Here is a 10393-nt window from a genome sequence, read left to right as displayed (position 1 = left end):
ATTCACCTTTCTCTAAATCTTGAAGCTGCCATTTCATTCATGCATTACGAATTCATCTTCTGTACTCTTGGTAGAGCCCCTGAGTTACCTGATATCTCGAGTAGAAGAGAAAAGACCCATATAAGGAAATGCAGAATGCATCACTATATGGCTTTCTTCTACCATTCCTTTTCTCCATCAAGTTCGGCCGTTTACATTTTGATTGAGCAAACAGAAAACACAGTGAAGATGTTTACGCAGCCAAAGGGTTAATTTCTTTAGCTTTGTGCCTTAGGTTAGGACAACTATAGAGGAAATCAAAAGAGCTGAAAATGAAGACTTTATTCTTTGCCACCCACAAAAGAAGACAGAGACTTTTAACAACTCAGGATTGTAAAAAAGCCACCATGGAAACCTCATGTGGCTATTTATCCAACAGGTTTCCAATCCTCTGCCTTGACTTTAAAACCCTATAAAGAATCGGTATCCTCCACTGGCTCCTGAGCACCTCCTGCCTAAAGCAGCTGCTGATGCCTCTTAACACTGACCAACACTACTGCAATGCTCAAGGAGCGTGAATGTCAGGAAATAATACTTAGCTTTAGATAAAAGTTAGCAACCAGCACTTCAGGAACGAGGTGTATGTAGCTCAGTGGTAGAGTACATGCTATGTATTTATGAGGCCCTGGCTTCGATCCTCCACACCGCTACACTTTTTCTCTGCTTCAACATTATTTAAACCCAATCTTGAAGGAACACAAATTCACTTTTCCTAATATTTTCCATTAAATTCCTGTACACATAAACAGCAAAAACATAGCCCAGTGGACTTCCTTGAATGCTTTTCCATTTCTGTGCTATGAGCTCCTGTATCCCTTAAGGTGACTGTGACAGCAGAAAGAAGACAACAAGAAAGGGGAGAAAAGAAGAAGCAGATGCTAACAGAATCTCTTCAATCATCCAAAAGAAAGCCTGCACCTTAAGCTCCCATCCCGTACTATTACTAAAGAGACAGAAAGACAGGTAAGGAGTGGAACAGTTTGAAAGGGCCACCTAGAGAGGTTTCCTCTGGGCTACCTACAGATATGCTGATGACTAAATTATTTTTGGGCAAAACTAAGTGCATAGCTTTCCTTCTCTTTGATTCTTTCTCCCTTTATTCCTGACGAGGTGCCCGAGTGGTTAAGGCGATGGATTGCTAATCCATTGTGCATTGCACAAGTGGGTTCAAATCCCATCCTCGTCGTTCCTTCCTTACTGTGCGGTGGGAGTGAGATTTGGAGCCCTGAGGGCGTAGCAGTTTTTTGCTAAGGAAAAGTGGGCAGTTCATATCCACCAGTGGTACCTGGAAACCCTATGGGGCAGTTCAATTCCATACTGTAAATTCGCTGAGAGTCAGGATCATCTCGATAGCAACGGGTTTGGTTTTTTTGTCTTTGACTCCTAACAGGTGCGCTGCATCACCCAAGCAGTGAAATACAACTTTGGACTTTCATCTTCCATCTGGCCAAGCACAGATTCTCCAGACAGACATCGCTTTTCTCTTGCGCTTCATAACTTCACTCTATTTGGCCTGGAGCCCTGATATTCTCTCATACAAACTTTCAGGTGGCAGGCAAAAACCATAAGAGATAAGAAGTCTCCATAAAGCAACGGGAATCCATATTTGGAGTTGTTTTCCCAGGAAAAACCAGTTCTCATCAAGTTGATTCTGACTCATAGCAACCCCACGTGTGTCAGGGTAGAACTGTCCTTTCTAGGGTTTTCAATGCCTATTTGTTGGAAGTAGACCACCAGGCCCCTCTGGGTGACTGGAACCTCCATTCTTTCAGTTGGCAGCAAGGAAGAGTTAACTCTTTAAGTCCACCTAGGGATTCCTTTCCCAAGGAAAATCCAAAATCCAACTGCCCCATAGTGTTTCTAGAGAGTGGCTGTTGGTTTGGAACTGCTAAACTTCTGCTTCACAGCTAACCTTTTTACCACTTACACCAGCAGGACTCCTTTCATGGATAGGGAGCAGTTAAACCCTAGAACACTGAGGTCTCAGCCAGGGGCATACATAAAAACCAAAAAACCTTGACTGCCATGAAGTTGATTCTGACTCATAGTGACTGCATAGGGTTTCCAAGTCTATTAATCTACAGAAGTCAACTGTCACATGTTTCTCCTGTGGGGCCCCTGGTGATTTGAAACCATCAACATTTTGGTGTGCCATTGACCTCCTTAACCACTGTGACATTGTCAGCGTGAATGCAACTAGCTTCAGCTTTCAACTCCAAATTAGTTGCTCCTTCTCTGCACAGTTTTCCTGGTATTAGGAATTTTCCAACCATCAGACAGGGTCCAGCACCTTCACTGCTTCTGGCTATCAGAGCCACAGTGGATAATTCTCGGGCAAGAATACAAAAGAATCTGAAAAGTTGGCTTAGGAAACTTAGACCAAGATGGAATGAAAGATATATCCTAAGTGAAACACACTAAGTATATAGTGTCACAGACAATCAGTGTTGTAGCAAACCCTGGAGTCCAAAACCCTGGTTGGGAAATCTAGCAGTGGCTTTGTTTTGTGAAGCTGCAGCTATGGTTCTATGAACCACAAAGAAGCATGAGGGAGGCATGTTGGGGGATGAGTAAGAACTGCATGCATATTAATCTTTTGTAACAGCCCACTAGTGCTCCTGGACAGGCATTCAAACCTCAGCCATCACAGAGGCTAAAAGAATAAAAGCTTCAGCTTCTTGCCAAAACGTGTGGTGTTAGTCAACCAACTTACGAGTTTTAGGAGGTAATCCTTAATCATTGTGTCTCCTCTTGCTTTTAGTTTTCATTCTGATATTTTTTCCCTTGTGAGAAGTTTGTATCTTCCTGAATATTGGAGTATGTTATATATCAACTCTTCGTTTCCTCCCCAGCACTAGTCTTTTCCCCTCTGACTGTGGCTTGGTTGGCACTGGGAAGCAGCTGACATGGGTGCTCAGAGGCGGGGATTTGGTGTTCCCAAACCTGGGGAACTGCCTGAGAACTTTGTGAATATATGTATTCCTGATTCCACCTCTATAGATCGTAAATGGACTGAGAACCACTGGATAGGTAGAGGATGGGATCTATATCATTGAGTACTCTCTACAGACGTTTCCATTTTTCAGCCGTGTTTGAGAACTGCTAGCCTAAGAAGTGGTGCTGGGGAAGCTGGAGTGAACTGAGCTGCTGGGAAATTTTTGCTAGGAGGAAGCACTGGAGACAGGATAAAAGGGGGCTGGGAAAGTGAAGGTAAAGGTGACACATTATGTGATGAAAAAAATGAAGGGGAACATAGGAGAAAGGAGGGGGGTGTGGGTGTGGAAGAACTAGAAGAGAAGGTGAAAGAAGGTTTGGAACTAGGTCTTCAGGATGCACAGAATTTGGATGGCCCAGGATGTAGTTAGAGCCTGACTGGGTTGCCTATCTCTCCTCTGCACTCTCTACAATGCAGAAAGTCAGAAAATTCCCTTCCTTTTAAGGAAAATGGACTAAGGGTGTTTTTCCCATAGGAAGATGCAGCTCTTTTTGCACAAAACTTTTGTGACTTTAAAGAGCTTACTTAGCAGCTCTTTCCAGCTCTGGAAATAGTTTTCAAAACTGTGGATACTGGAAGACTTAAGGTTTCCTTAGCAATGCCTTTCCTCTGGGTTGCATCCAAACACTTCTTCACCATTAACAAAGAGCTGGGATCACATATGTCTGTTGTTGGGGTCACTGATCTCCATGAGTGGTGATTGGACCAACTTTTTGCTGACCAAGATTATGTGGGTGAGCGTGGAAATACAGGAGAAATGGAAAACAGAAAATCAGAAGGAAAATTGTCTCCTGAACCTGCAGTCTGTCCATTGACACAGGCACAGCTGATGGAAAAAAAAAGACTTGAAGGGAATTTGTCCAACACTTACTTCCCCCTCCTCTCTCCATCTGTCTTTTCTTCCCTACTTGTTAATAATAATGAGATACTGTAGTAAAGGAGAAGAGGCTGCCTATGATACAGTGGAACGTGGTTGCTTCATGGTCAGCAAATCCTGAGTGAGCACCTTGTTTTACTCCAGTTCCTCCTAACTTTATTGTGTTTAAGCACTCAGGTTGGGAAGGCCAAGGCGTGTCAGGGATCATGGTGCAACTGACTAACTATGAAACAATTTCTCCTTTCTGTGAGTAGAAAAAATCACAAGGAAAAGTATTCACAAAGAGAAAAATTGGGAAAGTATGGGAAAAAAATTGCCAGTATTCAGCTACGGGTCTGTGAGGAAACAAAAGATACATGAACTTGCTGGGGGTTGAACCCTGGGCCTTGAACATGCTAAGCACTTGCTCTACCACTGAGCTACACCCCTTGTCAAGCAGAGTTGTGAGGCTACACCATAATACTCACTTCAAGCAGGGCCTGTAGCATTTTAAGACATACGTTTTCACAAGTCAAAATCCATTATGCTCAACTCTTAGGGTCCTGGATTGGATCTTACCTCGTAGTTATGCCAGAAGAAAGAAAAAACATATTCTGGACCACATGACTCTGAGATCTTCCAGCAGTCATTTGCTTCTTCAAGGACTCTTTCAGCCAACTGCATGAGTGTCAGTCAGTTGAGTCCACCAGGAGAGAGGGTCAAGGGATTGAACATTCTGTTAAGTCTTCTGATTGTCTTCCTGAAAAGTCCTTCTTCTGTGCCTACGAAGCTTGCAGAAAGACACAAAAGACAGTGCAAGGAAGTAAAAAATTGAGTTCCGTTAGTGCTGTGAAAGAACGAAGATCCAGGTGGGGAGATAAGACTAGAGGTTAATTAATTCACAGTATTTGATAAAAATGGAAGCCCTGATGATGCCTTGGTTAGGAGTTATGGCTGCTAACCATGAAAATCCACCAGCAGCTCATTGGAAACCTTATGGGGCCGGATCAGCTCCACAGCTGCAGGTTAATTAGACCCAAGAGAATAGTGACAAGTACAACCATGGCTCTTGCAAAAAGGACGTTGTCCAATACCTGGGTTTGGAAACGGGGTTTTGCCTCAGCGATGCTGTGACTCTGATTTTGAGAGAGAAGAAAGATGAACGCTCCTGTCGTTAAAGGGTATCTTTTAGACCTAATTATTTCCTTAATGAGGAAAGCATAAAAGAAGTGCTTTATGGGATGGACACAACCTTCAAAACAAATTTGCTCTTCATAAGCTTTCCCTGTGCCTGGGGAAAACTGCAAATTCCTGATGTGGTGTGACTGTTCATCTTGATGTGTGGAGAAAATCCAAATCTTCTTAGATGGAAGGGACAGGTGTCCAGAATCTATAGGTTAAGTTACTGCTGGATCCGAAAGACACCCGTCCGGGAATTTCAGTGCAAGGAGGAGTGCAAGTGAGGAAGGGAGTGAATAAGATACAGTGGAGGGTTTATAGCAGGAGAAAGGAGTACGGTGAACAGAGGAGAGAAACAGTAGCAGAGCAGTAGATGAAAGACAGAAGAGGAATAGGGTTGGAGAAGGGTCTCTAAGAATGGATAGCATATGGGCCATCCCGGAGGTAGAAAGGGACCAAGCTCACATCTTTAGTATGCTCCCTGCCAGCACCCTGTAAGAGAAAGGCTAAAGAAAATGTTTTCAAAGCCTATGACTCGCAAACAAATATGAATCATTTTGCCCAAAATTTTGTGACTGAGAGTATGTTGCTGCTCTTTCCATTGCTGAGCATATTGGAAAGTGCCCACGTGTTTGAATGTGGAATAGCAGCAATAGATATTGGAGGCTTTGGAAAAGGCCACAGGGAGGTCGCGTTGTCTAGAGCCTGGTGTTAACACAGCTAAGTCAGGGCTTGGAAGCAGAATCCTCCGATGGCTTTGAGATAGAATATCTTGTATTTACAACAACTTAGTTTTAGTGTGTTTGAGCTGAAAATTCAAGGGAAAGAATGAGAAAGAAAGGTCAAGAAGTGACCAACAATTTTTGCTTTAAATAGACTCTTACTGAATCCATCAAACTCCTGGATATCTCAGTGAACCAGGCCTCTAGGCTGAGGATCTAGGATTCATGGCCCTTTCTGGTGTAGTTGCATTTAGTTTTCCCATGATTCTTTCCAACTCATACACAAAACTGGCCCCAGCTTTCTCCTGGAGCAGCTCTGGTAATATTCACAGTGCATTTTACTATTCACGTAGTCTCTTTTCTCAAAGGGAATCTGAAGAGTAAGATTTCAAATGTGGAAAGTCTGATCTGCAAATCATTTGAGAGTTACTCATTCAGTGCAAACAGCAATCTTCTCCTCTGCCCTACTGTCAATAAATGAGCAAAATAGTCACTTAATGAATGATGAGGATGGCACCGTGTTGAGAGGTCAAGGTTGATGACGGAACTAAAATTTGGAAATTTTTAGAAAGATCCTCAGGTCTCTGGATTGTGGAGATGCTAGGTCGTTTCACTTTGGGAAAGGAGGATTGGACTTACAGCTTGTTATGTCGTTTTCTTTTTCTTTGGGGGCATTGGATAGGATTGGAAAGGGGAGAGAAGGAGTTTGATTTGGAACTTAATATACTTGAGATACTTATGAATTTAAGGTGCAAATTCATGTTAAGGTTTTATATATACAGTGATCCCTGAGACTAGAATGTTACAAAAATCTCTCACCTGGAGATTTGTATAAAGCATGTGGCCTTAGAGGAATGGGTCTCTGTGCAGAGGTAGAGTGAGCCCTGAAGAAAGTCTATTATAATTTGAAGATTTGGAGCTCATTAAAGGTATTCATTGAAAACCAAGGAGTTAACTTTGCTTCTACAGTTGTCTTGAACTCTGGAGTTCTTCCTGGAATTTCTTAGAAGACCTAAGAATCAGCAATGTCCAGGTGAGATGACTTGTATCTCTTCTTTCCCAATTTCTGCCCCAATAAGTATCTTCTCCACAATCACAGGAATTGCACCAAGTCCCCTTATAACTTGGGAGGACTTCATTTCTCTAATGGAACTTGCCTTCCAGCTGACCTAGAAGGCAGCTCATCAGAGCAATGCAATGTGAGAGCTGTAAAGAGAAGCAAAGATCTCCTTGAAAGCCACCATTAGACAGACGTCAGACACAAAGATAAGCAGTCACTTGAGTATGGGCAGAATGATAGAGCAGGGGTTAATTAGGCTTTCACTCTTGTGAAGCACAATTAGGATACTTTGGGGGTAACTTTAAAGTTATTGGTTGACATTGTGGCTAGCGCAACCTGGGCTCCAAATATACTCTTGCATGTTCTTGATATGGAGGAATGCAGGGGTGTGTTCTTGTTAAATCAAGTTGTACTTTAAAGTCTCAAAAGTGAATTCTATGTGCTATTTGTGAGAAGGTCCAATCTACTATGTATAGTAGACTTTGAACATCTGAAAGGAGGAAATCTGGTAAGAATTCTTAAACTATAGGATTTTATGAGATATTAAAGTTGAACTTAGTTGAAGAAATATACATATGTTCCCTGCATTCTTTTCAGGAAATCCAAAACATTTATTTTGCATGTGTAATCCACATAAATCCTGGGAAGAATAGAAGCCAATGTGTTTTGGAAGGATTCTCAATAGTGAAGGTTTTTAAAAATGTTTTGAAGATAAAGAGTTGTATATTATGTCCTGCGTTTTACAGACTACATGATCGACCATCCATATAGAACCTTTGGCAGAAGAACCATAACCATCACATCATGGGTTAGTTTCCAAAAGTTAAATAAGATTCTGCTATCATTTGTACAAATTGAAACATAAAGGGACCGGGAAAAAAAAAGAAGAAGAATAGTAACCATGAAGGGCCTGGAATTGATGGAGAAGATTAGGCATCCATATAAAGTAAAGAGAAAGGAACATAGCGACAACTTGTGATTCAAAGTTTCTTGCAATTAGAGTAAGATTCACTAATACCTTGAAGAAAAGACATAAAAACCCATTGAAATCTTGAAAAGTCAATACAAAAAAGTAATAAGTTAAGAGGATCATTAGTGAGTACACAGATTTCCTTCCTTGTCTTTTTGAGGCTGAGCCCATTTTAGATTGCCAAAGCCTATTTATTGTTAATTATTGATTTGTGAAAGAAGAAACTTCAACTATATTAATTCTCCCTTCTTTGGGTTTTGGGTTCTTGCAATACCTCAGGAATTAGTCACTGGAAGTCAATTCAAGAATCTTCTACTCATTGCACAATAAGAGATAAATGACCACAAAGGGACTTGAACCCTCAGTCCTCTAGATCTGGAATCAGAAACCTTATTCATTTACACCACACAGCCAACACTTTCTCCATTACACCACGCAGCCAACACTGTGAGGACACTGTGCAAGCATATAAGTGAAAGTGTTGGTAAGGGAACATTAGGCTTCTGTTTTCAAATTTTTAACTTTGAAATTGGAGGCAATTTTAACAATATTCAAAAAAGAAATCAAATATCATCTGAAACCTCCGAGAACAATTACTTAAAATTAATAAACTGAGATTGTGAGATGATCAGAAGGGGCATATTTCTTCCAGAGCACCCTCAGCTAAGTCACTGATAATGATGATGCATTTGGGTGGAGATTTATGACCAAAAACTAAACTCTTCTATAAAGGCGTGCAGATGACAGCAAAAAGAGAGGGATTTCCAGAAGCTTGTACATTCAGATCTTTTGGTCTCAAAGATAATACAGTGTTCCTCTAGGGAGGAAAGTCTGGAACTCCAAACAAGAGCTCCATTTGTCCAAAATGTGTGCTTTCAAAGCTAGAAAAATATTGTATTATAATCCATTCATAATATAGCTTTTAAAAACTTTACCCTCTACCCACAAGTAGAAGCATCACCTGACATGGAGGTGGGTTGAGGTAGTGAGTTCCAAAACTCTGGGGAGAGTGGTCCTGAAGTGGGAGGTACAGTTTGGTGACTTCCAAGCTATATCAAATGGAGAGAAAGGGGCCAAAATAGCTTGGAGGGATGCTTGTCTCACTGAAATGCTAACTATCCCCAAGGTATTTTGCCTAAAAGACATGCCCTAGTTTTCCTGCAGATTGATCCATGAAACAACTTCAAGGTTATTTTGTGTGACCAACCCCCAGCTCTGCCTTGTATATTGGTAGGGTAGGAGAGACAAGAAATCTACAAATTCCTAAAGTTAAGTAATCACAAATTCTCTCAGTTTTCACATAGTCTTGGTTTCTTGGAAGTGTCAAGTTAGTTGGAAGAAATAAACAGTAGTCTTTTCCTGTCTGCTGCCCCGTCTTTCCTCCCCAGAGAGGTTAAGCTTTCCTTCACTCCAAAACTTCCTCATTTGTTCCCATATCCCTTGTACAGCATATTCTTCAGATTTAGGACACAATTCAAAATCTATCTTAGGTCATATTCTGGATGATATGTCTTAATACACACTAATTCATCAAGATAACTATCAAATTCCATTGGGCATGAATAGTAAACTGTATCCTTGACGTGAAGACCTGAAGGAGGAAGAGAAAAAAGGAGACCTAATAAAATGAAAAGAAGTAGGAGTGGCTCACAGATGGTAGAGAAGTTGCACCGTGAAGAATAGCAAGCATACAGATAGATGCAGAAGCTTAAACCCATGCACCTTTGCTTGCCCACTGTTGTGGGACATTCTCACCAGGCTTCAGTTTTTCTCTCCTTCAACTCCTTTCTCCTCTGCCTCCCAAGGCTGCTAGAAAGTCAATGCAGAGGAATACTAAGAAGAGTAGCATGAGCCTTGCTTTGAGAAATATAGATGCAGGTGGGTAAATAAGAAACAAAGGACACTTGGTAAAAATGAAGCCCTCTGGGTGTAGCAGCAACGTGATCTGAAAACCTGCAGTGCTTTGTCTAGCCGAACAAGCCTATTTCTGAAAGTCTAAAGAGACAGAAGACAAGATAAAAGGAAGGGAAATTCTCCTAGCAATTGTAACGTCTGTTTGAAACAGAATCTTCTTGGCAAACGGGAAAATTACAAACCAATTGGCCTACCTAAAACCCCCATTATGGACTCAAGAAAAAACTGAAAGTAGGGGCCTGGGTAGCTCAGTCGGTAGAGCATCAGACTTTTAATCTGAGGGTCCAGGGTTCAAGTCCCTGTTCAGGCAGTTATTTTCATTTTATCCTCCTTATTTCTCTCAGAACTCTGTTGACATTCTGCTTCCTCTTAGGGAAACCCAACACGACATTTACTGTAGACTTCTTCATTCCTCTCTTCCTGGTTTGCTCAACAAGAGCCAGAGTAGAGCAATGAGAGCAGAGAAAGAGCAAAGACTTAAGCGCTCCTTTAGTAGCCAAAAGGCTGGCGGTTTGAACCCACACAGAGATGCCTCAGAAGACCGGCCTGGTAATCTGCTCCTGAAAGGTGAAAGCCTAGAAAACACCATGGAGCAGTTCTACACTGACCACAAGGGGTTAGTAAAAGTCGGGGCTCCCGAATCCTTCCAAATGAGATG

General features: G+C 41.7%; 2 non-coding genes across 2 annotated transcripts; both read left to right on the top strand.

Moving 5' to 3' along the window:
- The first annotated feature begins 1143 nt into the window (after window positions 1-1143).
- On the top strand, window positions 1144-1225 carry TRNAS-GCU (transfer RNA serine (anticodon GCU)). Its single transcript has one exon. It is a non-coding gene; the product is annotated as a tRNA-Ser (tRNA).
- An 8747-nt stretch (window positions 1226-9972) lies between these two features.
- Window positions 9973-10045, top strand: TRNAK-UUU (transfer RNA lysine (anticodon UUU)). The gene has a single exon. It is a non-coding gene; the product is annotated as a tRNA-Lys (tRNA).
- Window positions 10046-10393: the final 348 nt, after the last annotated feature.

The sequence above is a fragment of the Loxodonta africana genome, chromosome 1, assembly GCF_030014295.1.
Source record: "Loxodonta africana isolate mLoxAfr1 chromosome 1, mLoxAfr1.hap2, whole genome shotgun sequence".
NCBI classification, from domain to species: domain Eukaryota; kingdom Metazoa; phylum Chordata; class Mammalia; order Proboscidea; family Elephantidae; genus Loxodonta; species Loxodonta africana.
The sequence above is the reverse complement of the archived record's forward strand: the minus strand, read 5'-3'. Positions and strand labels throughout refer to the sequence as shown.